We start from the raw sequence: 17,078 nt of genomic DNA, 5'->3' as shown, positions 1-17,078 counted from the left end.
TAACCTCTTCTGTGCTTAGAGGATTGCCACCTAGATGGGAACTAGGGGTAACCCTGTTGTTCCCGAAGGGTATGACTATGCATTGTTTAGCGTTTAACGTAAGGCCATGGCTCTGGCACCAGTTATCTGTGTCTATGAGACCCTTCTGAAGGATGTCTGTGTCAGATGGGTTTCCAACTATGCTTCCCAGTTTGCAGTCATCTTCAAACTTTGTCAGCCATAATCCTCCTGTGTTTGCTCGTACGTCTGAAAAGTAGATGCTGAACAAATGTGGGCCCAGGACTGAGCCCTTTGGGATACCACTTGTGACAGCTCTGTGTGTTCCGTCACTTAGCCAGTTTGCAACCCATGCTGTGATGTATGGGTTCACAATTAAGCTGGTGATGTTTTCAATGATACCTGAGTGGGGTATTGTGTCGAAAGCCTTTGCCAGGTCAAGGTAGGCTGTGTGGACTGCCTTGCCCACGTCAATGGCCTGGGTGACTGTCTTGAAAAAGTCAACCAAGTTTAAAAGGCATGATCTGCCCTTGACAAAGCCAAACTGGATTGGATCCAATGTCTGCAAGTCCCCTATGTCTTCATTTATAATTCCCATTATGATCCTCTCCATAGCTTAGCAGAACAGGCTTGTCAAGCTGATGGGATGGTAGTTCCCGGGGTTGGAGAAGGCACCTCCTTTGTGAAGTGGGTCCACCATTGCCGTATGCCACTCCTTGGGCACATATCCTGAGGTGAGGCTAAGATTAAACAGCTGCCCTAACTGCGGGTGTAATTACTCATTGAGTTCATGGAGCACACAACTGAGGACACCATCTGGTCCTATGGATAAAGTGTTTTCCGCCTTGGATAGAGCAGTTCCCACCCCAGCATTGGAGATGTTTGGGGGGCTACAATCCTCTGGTGTAGATACCCCTCCAGTTGGGGGGAGGGGGGGAGAAATCTGCACTGAACTTGTCAGTCAGTATGTTGGCAATGTCTGTAGGTTCAGTGATATTTACATCATTCCGAACTAATTCTGAGCATATCTGGGAGTTCCCTCCCAGGTTTCAAACATAGGTAAAAAAGGCCTCATGATTGTCCCTTGAGTCCTGAGTGGGTTTACTCTCAAAACCCGCCTCGGATGATTGTATGGGGGAACCCAGTGTTTTACTCACAATGAGCAGGGGTGTCTTCCCTTCTACGGATTTCGCTCTATCTCGTAGTAGCTCCTTCCTTGTGTTGTAGAGCTTGTTTATGGCTAGGGTCCACCAGACTGGATGCTTGCCTGTGGTACAAAGAGTCTTTGTTTTGTTTGGGATTGCCTGATCCATGCAGTCCTGGAGGTGCTGGTAGAAGGCATTTGTAAGTGATACAGTGGCTTGGGTAATGGTGTCCGCTGGCTTGGGGCCTTGAAAGAGACCACACCAGTCCTTAGAAATGTGAAGTCGGCATTTGAGAAGGTCTTCACTGTTTGTTTTTCTATCTGGGGTGTGGATGGGATGTGGACTCCCACTGAGATTAGTCCATGATCTGATCTCACCAATGAGGGGTATACTTCTGGTGTTGAACAGTGTGACCCCATGTTCGTGATGATGAGTTCTAGTATGTTGCCTCCACTTTTGGGGATTGGGACCAGTTGTTCCATGGCATTTGAGTGTATGAACTCTTGGAACCTTTGTGTTAGAGTGTTGTGGCTTGATTAGTGATCACAGTCTATATGTGGATAGTTGGAATCACCCAGTAGGATGGTGTTTGGAGATACATTTATCCCTCCAGTGTTTGCAGGACAGCTGTGTGAGGTACCTGAGTTTGAGAGGGTGGCATGTAACATGCTACAAACTGCAGAGCAGTCTTGCCTATGGTCACTGGCACCTGGATGGTCTCCGATGCATCGTGTGTTGCCACCAACCATGAGGTGAGGGTGTCCTTGATGAATATGGACACCCACCCTCCTTTCTCGGTGTTGTCCGGATTCTGGTGCCGGAACGCATGATATGAGGTAGCACCCGATAGTGCCGGGGTGCTGTCAGAAGCTGTGAACCAGGTCTCAGGCACAGCACAGACATCAATGTGCTACATACTGAGAAGGGCATAGAGCGTGTGCAGCTTGAGGTTGAGACCTCTGGCATTGAGCAGCATTACCCTTAGTGTCTTTCCTTTACTGTGTTCTAGGGTGGTAGGTGTAGAATCTGAATCTTGCATAAAAAAGGCACAATGGGGGTGGCAAGAGCATCAGCCGAAATGAAGCCCAGGGTGACAGGTGCAAGCCGTCCCTTGCAAATCAGCGTGGCCTGTCCAGCATGTCATCCCAGGCAGACAGACATTGGACCCCCTTTGAATGACACCATAGTTTAAGCAAATTATTACAGCTGATCATCTTGTCTCTGTTTATGTGGCATCATACTTGGTGAAGGTAGGATACTGCTGAAGGTCAGGGTCATACCTGCCTGGCCTATATAATCAGAGGGATACTCTATGTCTCTTTCCATGTAGTCCAGGGAGGTACATCTCAGGTCGTTCACACCAGCATGGATAATGACTGGGTCAGACTTGTACTTGCAGTTGAGTGACCTGAGTGCTTGCATTATGTGATGGATTCCAGTGCCCGATAGGCAGCTTACTGTGACCTCCTCCGTACTCGATCTGGTGAGCGGGACGTCAGTGTGTCTGACTATGGAGTCACCTATGACAAGTGTGTCTGGCATTGTGTTTGGCCTTAAGGGCTGTGACTGTTTGGCACACCGACTCTGTGGTCAATGTGTTGCATGTGCTGTGCCCTGTGGAGGCAGTTGTGTGAGTGTCTGCTGTGGTGGCCACTGCCGTTTTGGTAGAAGCCTGATCAGAGCCTCCGAGTATGTCTCTGTGTGTCTATGTGTATGATCTTAAGTTGTGATAGTGCCATGTGAGACTGGATTTGTGATGTGTGTGGTTACCTTCACCTTCTCTCTGGTCTTGCTAGTCCTATGTTGAGAGAGCTCAGCCTCCACTTTGGCTATATAGTTGCATCTCTCACATGTCTGTGTGTTTTATGGGAGAAGGAGAGGGTTGTCAGTGTACATGAGGCAAGTGTAACATTGCCTCAATATTCCCAGGTTCACCAGCTGAGCAGGAGAGGACACTAGCAACTGATCCCTAGACATGCTAGAAGGAATAGACAAAACAATGTTGGAATACAGGGAGATATCAAGCCCCCCAAACCACATCATAGTGTTTGACTGACAATACCTATACATACACCAGTGTTTCATAGTGTCATAGTCTACTACTAGGCTATCTGCCCTAGTGCATGTATAAGCCTAGCCATAGTGATGTGGCTATTGCCACCCCTTATAGTGATAATAAGTGTACAGAATAGATTCTGAATATTGTGCCTCTGACTTAGTAGTGACACATTATGACCCCTTACGTAATTGAATAACATGACTGTGCCTCTGTCTAGTCTGTGCCTCTGTCTCATATGCAGTTGTCCAGATGTCTCCTGAAGAGAGTCAGTGAGGGACTCTGTCAAACATGAACTGGGATACTCTGCTAGAGTGTGAGATGCCTCTGAGTTATGACTCTGTCCCTCCAGCATGTCCTATACATGTATGTGCTGAGGTTCAAATCCTCAGCTCTCATGGCTCTGGTGGATTTGGATTGCTTGCAGTGGAGCATGTCCACCAAATCCTGAATGGACATGGTCTTGTATGTCAGGCATAGGTCACCTGTAAGTATGCGGTATGACACTGAACAAAGCTGGATTTCCTCTATTCTGGAAGCATATGACATGTGTTGAAGAACCCTGATCTTCATGGTAGGTACTTTTGGGGTGTGTCCAGCTGTTGCAAGTGCTGGGCGAGGTACATACCATATGGGGCTTTGTATTCAATCATGGGCCTGATAAGGGAGAAGGATAGTGGAACAATGACCTCCTATGATCTGGATGGAAAACCCTCCATGATAAGGTGGGCAAGATAGAAAGTCTTCCTAACCAATTTGGCAACAGGGGTGTCAAAAGAGATGTCACTATCTACATGTGTCCCCAGGTGTCTGATTTGTTGTCTGTGCTCAGTGGGTTGCTGTCTATGTATTGATCTGTGGGTACTTTGTTCCTCCCAAAGGGATGAATACACATCAGTTGCATTCAGTTTCAGGCCATGCGTCTGGCACCAGCTATCCGCCTTTGTGACGGCATTCTGTAGTATGTGTGTGCCGGCTGATGTATTCACTATGGTGCCTAGGTTACAGTCATCTGCAAACTTTGTCAGCCACAACCCCCCTATGTTTGCTTTCACATCTGAAAAGTAAATACCAATTAAGAGGGGTCCCAGGACACATCCTTGTGGGACACCACCTGTGACTGGCTTCGAATCTGACAAGGCACCTGCAATGTTGACTGTATGGGTTCTGTTTCTTAGCCATTTTGCAACCTATCCTGTGACATATGCTGTTATTTGTCAGCTGTTGAGCTTGGCTATGATGCCTGAGTGTGGTATTGTGTCACAGGCCTTAGCCAAGTGCAGGTAGGCTGTGTGGACTGTGTAGCCCTCATCGATGGCCCTACTGACAGTTTCATAGTAGTCAACTAGGTGCAAAAGGCAGGATCTGCCCTGTACAAAGCTGAACTAGGTGGGAACAAGGGTCCGTAGGTCAGCAATGTGTCTGTGTAAGAGCTCCATAATGACTCTTCCCATAGCTTTGCAGACAAGGCTGGTTAAGCTTGTGTGGTGGTAGTTGCCATGGTCTGTGGAGGGATCTCCTTTGTGGAGTGGGACCACTGTTGCCGTATGCCAGTGTTCAGGTACATATCCTGTAGCATGACTAAGGTTAAATAGCAGTTGTATATACGGGTCCAGCCCCTTCTGGAGTTCACATAGCATGCAACCGGGGATACCAGCAGGTCCCATGGATGCTGTGTACTTGTCTTTGCTGAGTGCGGCTCTCACATGGACATCCAAGATGACAGTGAGGTTACATACAGCAGTGATAACTATCTTCTTTTGGGGGTGAGGGAGGGGGTGAATCGAACTGAAGCTGTCCGTCGGAATGTTGCCAATATCTGTCAGGTCACTGGAATATATGTTGTTGTGTACCAACTCTGAGCATATCTGAGGGTTCACAACCAGGTGTCTGACATAACTGAAGAAAGCAGTGTGGTTACCTTCATTGTCTTTGGTGATTTATGTCCCCAAGTTGACCTTGCATGTCTTTATGAGATAATGTAGCTTTCTACTAGTGCTGATCACAGCTGTCTTCCCTTTTGGAGATGTAGCTCTGTCTTGCATTAGTAACCCTCATCTGTCATACAGTTTGTTTATGGCTGGGGTCCACCAGACAGGACACTTTCCCTTTGTGGAAAGGGTCCTGTTTTTATTTGTGATTGCATGGTCCATGCTGTCTGACATCTAGCTAAGGGGAGGTCATTGTGGTTCTGCAGTTATCTTTCATCAGCATTAGAAATGACCACAACAGCCCCTGTGGGGTGTACCTCATGCAGACACATCCAGCACCTGTAAAGTCCACAACAGTACCTCACCAGGAGTATGAAAGAGCTGGAACACATGTAATGTGTAGCCTGATTAAACAGAGTGCAGCTCCACACACTGCCATGCTGTCCACCCAGATGCAAGCTGTGCCTGATGTAGAAAGTCATGTCTAAGCTGGAATCAATGCACATGCTGCACCTTGTACAATCTGAATGGCAGGGAGCTATGCACATGAGGGACCTGAACCCCAGCACTGGCATACATAGGACAGGCTGTACTGCATTATCCATAACACAGAAGCCACCACGCATGAGTAAACTACCAGTACAGGTTGTCCGTAGAGACACTCGTTGAGTCCCCTCAACAGGAATCCTAATGAGTGGATGGGAGATGGGAGGTTTACCCTGGGTATCAATGTTATGTCACAGGTAGACAGAGGCACAGCATACTAAACAAGAAATATGTCATGGCAAACTACACTTACAATGTGTTGATGGACAAACACACTCTCCGACTAGCATTAGAAATGGCCTAGGGCACATCGGTAGTGTTTGCCAATGTACACCCATGTTGTGGAATACACTACTGATGTTGGATGAGGCTGTTGTAAGTAGTTCACATCTGAACATAATGCAACATGGTCAGATAGGTTCATAGGTACATAGGTTTATACTAGGCTATCTTCCCTAAGGCAGGTATAAGCCTAGCACAGAGTTCATTACGTACACCACCCTTATATGGAAACAGTACTGTGCCCATTATTTTGTCATGCCTCTCCAGCAGTGACACAGTGACGATCCCCAGGTTAAACGTATGACCTTCCATCCACAGGTCAAGATACCTCTTGAACACAGCCAGCAAGGTGCTCTGCCTCACATGGACCGGGATTGTATTCCACAGCATAGGGAGTCTCCGGGTGATAACTCCATCCCTCCAACATGTCCAACGTACATCCCTGCTAAGGTGTAAGTCACCTGCACTAGTGGTTCAGGTGGATCTGCCGATTCTGAGGTGGAGCATGTCCATTAATCCCTGTTTGGACATGGCCTTGCATGTCAGGCACATGTCACCTCTAAGCAGACGGTATGTGAGTGAATAGAGTGGGAGTGTCTTCAATCTGGCAGCATATGACAGCTGTTGGGGTTCCTTGATCCTTTAGGTGGGGACATTCAGGGTGTCTCCAATTGCTGCAGATGTTGGGTGAGATACATCCAGAATAGGGCATTCTACTTGATCACCGTTCTGATAAGTGAAGAGTACAGGTGAACAATCACCCACTAGATCTGGATGTGAATCCCATCCTGATCAGGTGGGCAATGTAGAAGGTCTTTCTAGCCACATGTTGTGCACTTTGACTTCAGGCCATGGCTCTGGCACCAGCTATCAGTTACCGTGAGTCCCTTGTGAAGGATATCCATGTCTGATGCACTGTCCACTATGGCGCCCAGTGTGCAGTCATCTGCAAACATTGTCAGCCAAAGTCCTCCCATGTTGGCCTGTACTTCTGGGAAGTACATGACAAACAATGGGGGCCAAGGACTGAGCCCTGTGTGACACCACCTGTGATCAGCCTGGAGTCTAACATAGTGCCAGCAACTCTAACCCTGTGGGTCCCGTCCTTAAGCCAGTTTGCAACCCATCTTGTTACATATGGGTTTACATTTCAGTTGTTAGGGTTTTCCACAATACCTGAGTGGGGTATTGTGTTGAAAGTGTTTGCAAGGCCAAGGTAGGCTGTATGGACTGCCTTTCCCCAACAATGGCCTAAGTGACCGTTTTGAAGATGTCAACCCAGTACAAAAGGCATGATTTGCCCTTGACCAAGCCAAAATGGGATGGGCACAATGTCTGTATGTCCCCCATATCTTTGTTTATGAGCTCAATTATGATCCTCTCCATAGCTTTGCAGACTAGACTTGTTAAGCTTATGGGGCAGTAATTACCATGGTCTGCAGAGGCAGTGGTGGCTGCCCTGGGAGCTACCACGATTCCCACATCTGGCATCTGACGCAGCTGTACCAATCATTTGCCAGTGGGGACTTCCCACACGGACACCTAGTGGGGGATGCAGGTTATGCACTTGAGCCGTGGCTGATGACACCCATCAGAAATGCACACACACCTGAACAGGAACGCCATAATGAGGCACACGCACAAACACGTAATGTCATAGAGCGTGTGTTTGGGCTGCTCAAGTCATGGTTCCGGTGTCTGGACATATCTGGTGGAGCCTTGCAGTACACACCAACTACATGTACCCAAATGGTCATGATATGTGCTATGCTACATAATATGATCCTGGAAACAGCTGCAGCAGGACCAGCACAGGGCTGGGCCTAACATCCCCCCACCATTGCCAAGGCCACCACAGGCAGAGGGTGACTCAGAGGAGGAACAACCTGACCTTGTCCCAGTAGGCAGAAGGAGGCGTGCCCAGTATGCCCTGGCCTTGGCAAAGAGGCAACGCATAGCACATACACTTGGTCAGTAGGAACACTGGGACTGATACCCGCTCTGACTCACTCATATAGTAACAGGGATGCCTAACATGACACAACTTGCTTCCAAACATGTACAGGGAGTGTAGTATGTGCATCTGACAGAGGCAGCCCTGCAGCACCACCTGAGGCATGAATGCCATGTGTTAAGTAATGTAATACCATGTACCATATGCACACCTGAGGACCCGACTAACATCCACCCACACCAATCATAAACCACAAAAAACACAAACCTACCTCATAGGTACCACAAGCGATAGTAACCTAGATGTAATGCTACCCAATGCCAGAAGTATAAATGTGCAGTGTAAACGCACAGTATAGAGAATGTAGATATCAGTGCTGTAATAGAAAACAGGGTCAAAGCCCACATCAGCACCCTGACACTACCAGGTCACACCTCTGTCCTAATAGCAGGAACTGCCCCAGGCCTACTCTGGCAATGTGAGTGTCAAACGAAATATTACTGTCAACCTGGGTGCCCAGGACCCTGATAACCTCTTCTGTGCTTAGAGGATTGCCACCTAGATGGGAACTAGGGGTAACCCTGTTGTTCCCGAAGGGTATGACTATGCATTGTTTAGCGTTTAACGTAAGGCCATGGCTCTGGCACCAGTTATCTGTGTCTATGAGACCCTTCTGAAGGATGTCTGTGTCAGATGGGTTTCCAACTATGCTTCCCAGTTTGCAGTCATCTTCAAACTTTGTCAGCCATAATCCTCCTGTGTTTGCTCGTACGTCTGAAAAGTAGATGCTGAACAAATGTGGGCCCAGGACTGAGCCCTTTGGGATACCACTTGTGACAGCTCTGGAGTGTGACATGGCACCAGCAACTTTGACCCTGTGTGTTCCGTCACTTAGCCAGTTTGCAACCCATGCTGTGATGTATGGGTTCACAATTAAGCTGGTGATGTTTTCAATGATACCTGAGTGGGGTATTGTGTCGAAAGCCTTTGCCAGGTCAAGGTAGGCTGTGTGGACTGCCTTGCCCACGTCAATGGCCTGGGTGACTGTCTTGAAAAAGTCAACCAAGTTTAAAAGGCATGATCTGCCCTTGACAAAGCCAAACTGGATTGGATCCAATGTCTGCAAGTCCCCTATGTCTTCATTTATAATTCCCATTATGATCCTCTCCATAGCTTAGCAGAACAGGCTTGTCAAGCTGATGGGATGGTAGTTCGGGGTTGGAGAAGGCACCTCCTTTGTGAAGTGGGTCCACCATTGCCGTATGCCACTCCTTGGGCACATATCCTGAGGTGAGGCTAAGATTAAACAGCTGCCCTAACTGCGGGTGTAATTACTCATTGAGTTCATGGAGCACACAACTGAGGACACCATCTGGTCCTATGGATAAAGTGTTTTCCGCCTTGGATAGAGCAGTTCCCACCCCAGCATTGGAGATGTTTGGGGGGCTACAATCCTCTGGTGTAGATACCCCTCCAGTTGGGGGAGGGGGGGAGAAATCTGCACTGAACTTGTCAGCCAGTATGTTGGCAATGTCTGTAGGTTCAGTGATATTTACATCATTCCGAACTAATTCTGAGCATATCTGGGAGTTCCCTCCCAGGTTTCAAACATAGGTAAAAAAGGCCTCATGATTGTCCCTTGAGTCCTGAGTGGGTTTACTCTCAAAACCCGCCTCGGATGATTGTATGGGGGAACCCAGTGTTTTACTCACAATGAGCAGGGTGTCTTCCTTCTCACGGATTTCGCTCTATCTCGTAGTAGCTCCTTCCTTGTGTTGTAGAGCTTGTTTATGGCTAGGGTCCACCAGACTGGATGCTTGCCTGTGGTACAAAGAGTCTTTGTTTTGTTTGGGATTGCCTGATCCATGCAGTCCTGGAGGTGCTGGTAGAAGGCATTTGTAAGTGATACAGTGGCTTGGGTAATGGTGTCCGCTGGCTTGGGGGCCTTGAAAGAGACCACACCAGTCCTTAGAAATGTGAAGTCGGCATTTGAGAAGGTCTTCACTGTTTGTTTTTCTATCTGGGGTGTGGGTGGGATGTGGACTCCCACTGAGATTAGTCCATGATCTGATCTCACCAATGAGGGGTATACTTCTGGTGTTGAACAGTGTGACCCCATGTTCGTGATGATGAGTTCTAGTATGTTGCCTCCACTTTTGGGGATTGGGACCAGTTGTTCCATGGCATTTGAGTGTATGAACTCTTGGAACCTTTGTGTTAGAGTGTTGTGGCTTGATTAGTGATCACAGTCTATATGTGGATAGTTGGAATCACCCAGTAGGATGGTGTTTGGAGATACATTTATCCCCTCCAGTGTTTGCAGGACAGCTGTGTGAGGTACCTGAGTTTGAGAGGGTGGCATGTAACATGCTACAAACTGCAGAGCAGTCTTGCCTATGGTCACTGGCACCTGGATGGTCTCCGATGCATCGTGTGTTGCCACCAACCATGAGGTGAGGGTGTCCTTGATGAATATGGACACCCACCCTCCTTTCTCGGTGTTGTCCGGATTCTGGTGCCGGAACGCATGATATGAGGTAGCACCCGATAGTGCCGGGGTGCTGTCAGAAGCTGTGAACCAGGTCTCAGGCACAGCACAGACATCAATGTGCTACATACTGAGAAGGGCATAGAGCGTGTGCAGCTTGAGGTTGAGACCTCTGGCATTGAGCAGCATTACCCTTAGTGTCTTTCCTTTACTGTGTTCTAGGGTGGTAGGTGTAGAATCTGAATCTTGCATAAAAAAGGCACAATGGGGGTGGCAAGAGCATCAGCCGAAATCCGGAAGCCCAGGGGTGACAGGTGCAAGCCGTCCCTTGCAAATCAGCGTGGCCTGTCCAGCATGTCATCCCAGGCAGACAGACATTGGACCCCCTTTGAATGACACCATAGTTTAAGCAAATTATTACAGCTGATCATCTTGTCTCTGTTTATGTGGCATCATACTTGGTGAAGGTAGGATACTGCTGAAGGTCAGGGTTATACCTGCCTGGCCTATATAATCAGAGGATTACTCTATGTCTCTTTCCATGTAGTCCAGGGAGGTACATCTCAGGTCGTTCACACCAGCATGGATAATGACTGGGTCAGACTTGTACTTGCAGTTGAGTGACCTGAGTGCTTGCATTATGTGATGGATTCCAGTGCCCGATAGGCAGCTTACTGTGACCTCCTCCGTACTCGATCTGGTGAGCGGGACGTCAGTGTGTCTGACTATGGAGTCACCTATGACAAGTGTGTCTGGCATTGTGTTTGACCTTAAGGGCTGTGACTGTTTGGCACACCGACTCTGTGGTGAATGTGTTGCATGTGCTGTGCCCTGTGGAGGCAGTTGTGTGAGTGTCTGCTGTGGTGGCCACTGCCGTTTTGGTAGAAGTCTGATCAGAGCCTCCGAGTATGTCTCTGTGTGTCTATGTGTATGATCTTAAGTTGTGATAGTGCCATGTGAGACTGGATTTGTGATGTGTGTGGTTACCTTCACCTTCTCTCTGGTCTTGCTAGTCCTATGTTGAGAGAGCTCAGCCTCCACTTTGGCTATATAGTTGCATCTCTCACATGTCTGTGTGTTTTATGGGAGAAGGAGAGGGTTGTCAGTGTACATGAGGCAAGTGTAACATTGCCTCAATATTCCCAGGTTCACCAGCTGAGCAGGAGAGGACACTAGCAACTGATCCCTAGACATGCTAGAAGGAATAGACAAAACAATGTTGGAATACAGGGAGATATCAAGCCCCCCAAACCACATCATAGTGTTTGACTGACAATACCTATACATACACCAGTGTTTCATAGTGTCATAGTCTACTACTAGGCTATCTGCCCTAGTGCATGTATAAGCCTAGCCATAGTGATGTGGCTATTGCCACCCCTTATAGTGATAATAAGTGTACAGAATAGATTCTGAATATTGTGCCTCTGACTTAGTAGTGACACATTATGACCCCTTACGTAATTGAATAACATGACTGTGCCTCTGTCTAGTCTGTGCCTCTGTCTCATATGCAGTTGTCCAGATGTCTCCTGAAGAGAGTCAGTGAGGGACTCTGTCAAACATGAACTGGGATACTCTGCTAGAGTGTGAGATGCCTCTGAGTTATGACTCTGTCCCTCCAGCATGTCCTATACATGTATGTGCTGAGGTTCAAATCCTCAGCTCTCATGGCTCTGGTGGATTTGGATTGCTTGCAGTGGAGCATGTCCACCAAATCCTGAATGGACATGGTCCTGTATGTCAGGCATAGGTCACCTGTAAGTATGCGGTATGACACTGAACAAAGCTGGATTTCCTCTATTCTGGAAGCATATGACATGTGTTGAAGAACCCTGATCTTCATGGTAGGTACTTTTGGGGTGTGTCCAGCTGTTGCAAGTGCTGGGCGAGGTACATACCATATGGGGCTTTGTATTCAATCATGGGCCTGATAAGGGAGAAGGATAGTGGAACAATGACCTCCTATGATCTGGATGGAAAACCCTCCATGATAAGGTGGGCAAGATAGAAAGTCTTCCTAACCACTTTGGCAACAGGGGTGTCAAAAGAGATGTCACTATCTACATGTGTCCCCAGGTGTCTGATTTGTTGTCTGTGCTCAGTGGGTTGCTGTCTATGTATTGATCTGTGGATACTTTGTTCCTCCCAAAGGGGATGAATACACATCAGTTGCATTCAGTTTCAGGCCATGCGTCTGGCACCAGCTATCCGCCTTTGTGACGGCATTCTGTAGTATGTGTGTGCCGGCTGATGTATTCACTATGGTGCCTAGGTTACAGTCATCTGCAAACTTTGTCAGCCACAACCCCCCTATGTTTGCTTTCACATCTGAAAAGTAAATACCAATTAAGAGGGGTCCCAGGACACATCCTTGTGGGACACCACCTGTGACTGGCTTCGAATCTGACAAGGCACCTGCAATGTTGACTGTATGGGTTCTGTTTCTTAGCCATTTTGCAACCTATCCTGTGACATATGCTGTTATTTGTCAGCTGTTGAGCTTGGCTATGATGCCTGAGTGTGGTATTGTGTCACAGGCCTTAGCAAAGTGCAGGTAGGCTGTGTGGACTGTGTAGCCCTCATCGATGGCCCTACTGACAGTTTCATAGTAGTCAACTAGGTGCAAAAGGCAGGATCTGCCCTGTACAAAGCTGAACTAGGTGGGAACAAGGGTCCGTAGATCAGCAATGTGTCTGTGTAAGAGCTCCATAATGACTCTTCCCATAGCTTTGCAGACAAGGCTGGTTAAGCTTGTGTGGTGGTAGTTGCCATGGTCTGTGGAGGGATCTCCTTTGTGGAGTGGGACCACTGTTGCCGTATGCCAGTGTTCAGGTACATATCCTGTAGCATGACTAAGGTTAAATAGCAGTTGTATATACGGGTCCAGCCCCTTCTGGAGTTCACATAGCATGCAACCGGGGATATCAGCAGGTCCCATGGATGCTGTGTACTTGTCTTTGCTGAGTGCGGCTCTCACATGGACATCCAAGATGACAGTGAGGTTACATACAGCAGTGATAACTATCTTCTTTTGGGGGTGAGGGAGGGGGTGAATCGAACTGAAGCTGTCCGTCGGAATGTTGCCAATATCTGTCAGGTCACTGGAATATATGTTGTTGTGTACCAACTCTGAGCATATCTGAGGGTTCACAACCAGGTGTCTGACATAACTGAAGAAAGCAGTGTGGTTACCTTCATTGTCTTTGGTGATTTATGTCCCCAAGTTGACCTTGCATGTCTTTATGAGATAATGTAGCTTTCTACTAGTGCTGATCACAGCTGTCTTCCCTTTTGGAGATGTAGCTCTGTCTTGCATTAGTAACCCTCATCTGTCATACAGTTTGTTTATGGCTGGGGTCCACCAGACAGGACACTTTCCCTTTGTGGAAAGGGTCCTGTTTTTATTGTGATTGCATGGTCCATGCTGTCTGACATCTAGCTAAGGGGAGGTCATTGTGGTTCTGCAGTTATCTTTCATCAGCATTAGAAATGACCACAACAGCCCCTGTGGGTGTACCTCATGCAGACACATCCAGCACCTGTAAAGTCCACAACAGTACCTCACCAGGAGTATGAAAGAGCTGGAACACATGTAATGTGTAGCCTGATTAAACAGAGTGCAGCTCCACACACTGCCATGCTGTCCACCCAGATGCAAGCTGTGCCTGATGTAGAAAGTCATGTCTAAGCTGGAATCAATGCACATGCTGCACCTTGTACAATCTGAATGGCAGGGAGCTATGCACATGAGGGACCTGAACCCCAGCACTGGCATACATAGGACAGGCTGTAGTGCATTATCCATAACACAGAAGCCACCCCTACGCATGAGTAAACTACCAGTACAGGTTGTCCGTAGAGACACTCGTTGAGTCCCCTCAACAGGAATCCTAATGAGTGGATGGGAGATGGGAGGTTTACCCTGGGTATCAATGTTATGTCACAGGTAGACAGAGGCACAGCATACTAAACAAGAAATATGTCATGGCAAACTACACTTACAATGTGTTGATGGACAAACACACTCTCCGACTAGCATTAGAAATAGCCTAGGGCACATCAGTAGTGTTTGCCAATGTACACCCATGTTGTGGAATACACTACTGATGTTGGATGAGGCTGTTGTAAGTAGTTCACATCTGAACATAATGCAACATGGTCAGATAGGTTCATAGGTACATAGGTTTATACTAGGCTATCTTCCCTAAGGCAGGTATAAGCCTAGCACAGAGTTCATTGGTACACCACCCCTTATATGGAAACAGTACTGTGCCCATTATTTTGTCATGCCTCTCTCCAGCAGTGACACAGTGGCGATCCCCAGGTTAAACGTATGACCTTCCATCCACAGGTCAAGATACCTCTTGAACACAGCCAGCAAGGTGCTCTGCCTCACATGGACCGGGATTGTATTCCACAGCATAGGGAGTCTCCGGGTGATAACTCCATCCCTCCAACATGTCCAACGTACATCCCTGCTAAGGTGTAAGTCACCTGCACTAGTGGTTCAGGTGGATCTGCCGATTCTGAGGTGGAGCATGTCCATTAATCCCTGTTTGGACATGGCCTTGCATGTCAGGCACATGTTACCTCTAAGCAGACGGTATGTGAGTGAATAGAGTGGGAGTGTCTTCAATCTGGCAGCATATGACAGCTGTTGGGGTTCCTTGATCCTTTAGGTAGGGGACATTCAGGGTGTCTCCAATTGCTGCAGATGTTGGGTGAGATACATCCAGAATAGGGCATTCTACTTGATCACCGTTCTGATAAGTGAAGAGTACAGGGAACAATCACCCACTAGATCTGGATGTGAATCCCATCCTGATCAGGTGGGCAATGTAGAAGGTCTTTCTAGCCACATGTTGTGCACTTTGACTTCAGGCCATGGCTCTGGCACCAGCTATCAGTTACCGTGAGTCCCTTGTGAAGGATATCCATGTCTGATGCACTGTCCACTATGGTGCCCAGTGTGCAGTCATCTGCAAACATTGTCAGCCAAAGTCCTCCCATGTTGGCCTGTACTTCTGGGAAGTACATGACAAACAATGGGGGCCAAGGACTGAGCCCTGTGTGACACCACCTGTGACCAGCCTGGAGTCTAACATAGTGCCAGCAACTCTAACCCTGTGGGTCCCGTCCTTAAGCCAGTTTGCAACCCATCTTGTTACATATGGGTTTACATTTCAGTTGTTAGGGTTTTCCACAATACCTGAGTGGGGTATTGTGTTGAAAGTGTTTGCAAGGCCAAGGTAGGCTGTATGGACTGCCTTTCCCCAACAATGGCCTAAGTGACCGTTTTGAAGATGTCAACCCAGTACAAAAGGCATGATCTGCCCTTGACCAAGCCAAAATGGGATGGGCACAATGTCTGTATGTCCCCCATATCTTTGTTTATGAGCTCAATTATGATCCTCTCCATAGCTTTGCAGACTAGACTTGTTAAGCTTATGGGGCAGTAATTACCATGGTCTGCAGAGGCACCGCCTTTGTGCAGATGTGCACAACTGGACCCTAACCAGGCTGTTGTGCACACTATGGAAATGTAAAGCAGTGATAGGACTAAAGCCCAGGATACTGACCACCACAGTGAAAGTACTGAACCACTACACTATACAGTACTACAGTGTTAGGTCAGTATGAACGGATGTTGACAATTGTGTGCAAAGTATCCCATGCAAAACCTGCAGGCACAGTATACTCCTTGTGTTCACACAAAAAGCATCTGGACAGTAACTACACAACATGGCACAGAACACACAACCATAAACTGGAGGTATTTGTTGAAGGTCACGCTCATCCACAAATGTGATGTGCTGCAAAGTTCAACATATGGAAAGCCCACACTGGGCATGCTCACACACTTGGATAAATGAGGCATCTTTCACACAACATGCCATGGGAAGGCTGAACTGGGCATGCTCACACACTTGGTCCAAATGTTACTCCTAGCAACTGTGAAAACACACCGGAGGATGCTCATTCCCCTTTCTAGACACTGATCATGTAAGCACCCTATAAGTATATCAGGAGAAAAGAAATCTCTTAGTAATCCGAATAGCGTGCTCTGCTAATGCATATGTCTCTAGTGTCATAACATAGTTAGGTAGGGATTTGAATCCAGCAAGTGGCAAGTGTGTGTGAAAAGAACATCCCTTTTGGCAACTGGGAAAACACACCACAGAACGTTCATTCCACTTTCTAAACTCTGATGATGTCAGCACCCTATAAGTATATAATGTGAAAGGAACTCTCCCAGTAATGTGAATAGCGTGCTGCGCTAATGCATCCGTCTCTAGTGTCATAACATAGTTAGGTAGGGGTTTGAATCCAGCAAGTGGCAAGCGTGTGTTCAGGGAAGTGTGTGTGTCAGTGTGTATGAAAAGAACATCCCTTTTGGCAACTGGGAAAACACACCACAGGATGCTCATTCCACTTTCTAAACTCTGATGATGTAATCACCCTATAAGTATATCATGTGAAAGGGAATCTCCCAGTAATGCGAATAGCACGCTGTGCTAATGCGTCCGTCTCTAGTGTCATAACATAGTTAAGTAGGGGTTTGAATCCAGCAAGTGTGTGTGCAGGGGGGTAAGTGGCAGTGTGTATGAAAAGAACATCCCTTTTGGCAACTGGGAAAACACACCACAGGATGCTCATTCTACTTTCTAAACTCTGA

The 17,078-nt window shown here is 47.5% G+C and overlaps 1 protein-coding gene across 1 annotated transcript in view; it reads left to right on the top strand.

Annotated features, from left to right (window-relative positions):
• Window positions 1-17,078, top strand: part of LOC122794995 — a 267,524-nt gene that overhangs the window by 151,485 nt on the left and 98,961 nt on the right. The gene's annotated exons all lie outside the window — the stretch shown is intronic.

This window comes from Protopterus annectens, chromosome 2.part1 (genome assembly GCF_019279795.1).
Source record: "Protopterus annectens isolate FY-2018-M chromosome 2.part1, PAN1.0, whole genome shotgun sequence".
In the NCBI taxonomy this organism is placed as follows: domain Eukaryota; kingdom Metazoa; phylum Chordata; order Ceratodontiformes; family Protopteridae; genus Protopterus; species Protopterus annectens.
Note: the sequence above shows the minus strand (reverse complement) of the source record. Positions and strands in the feature narration are given on the sequence as shown.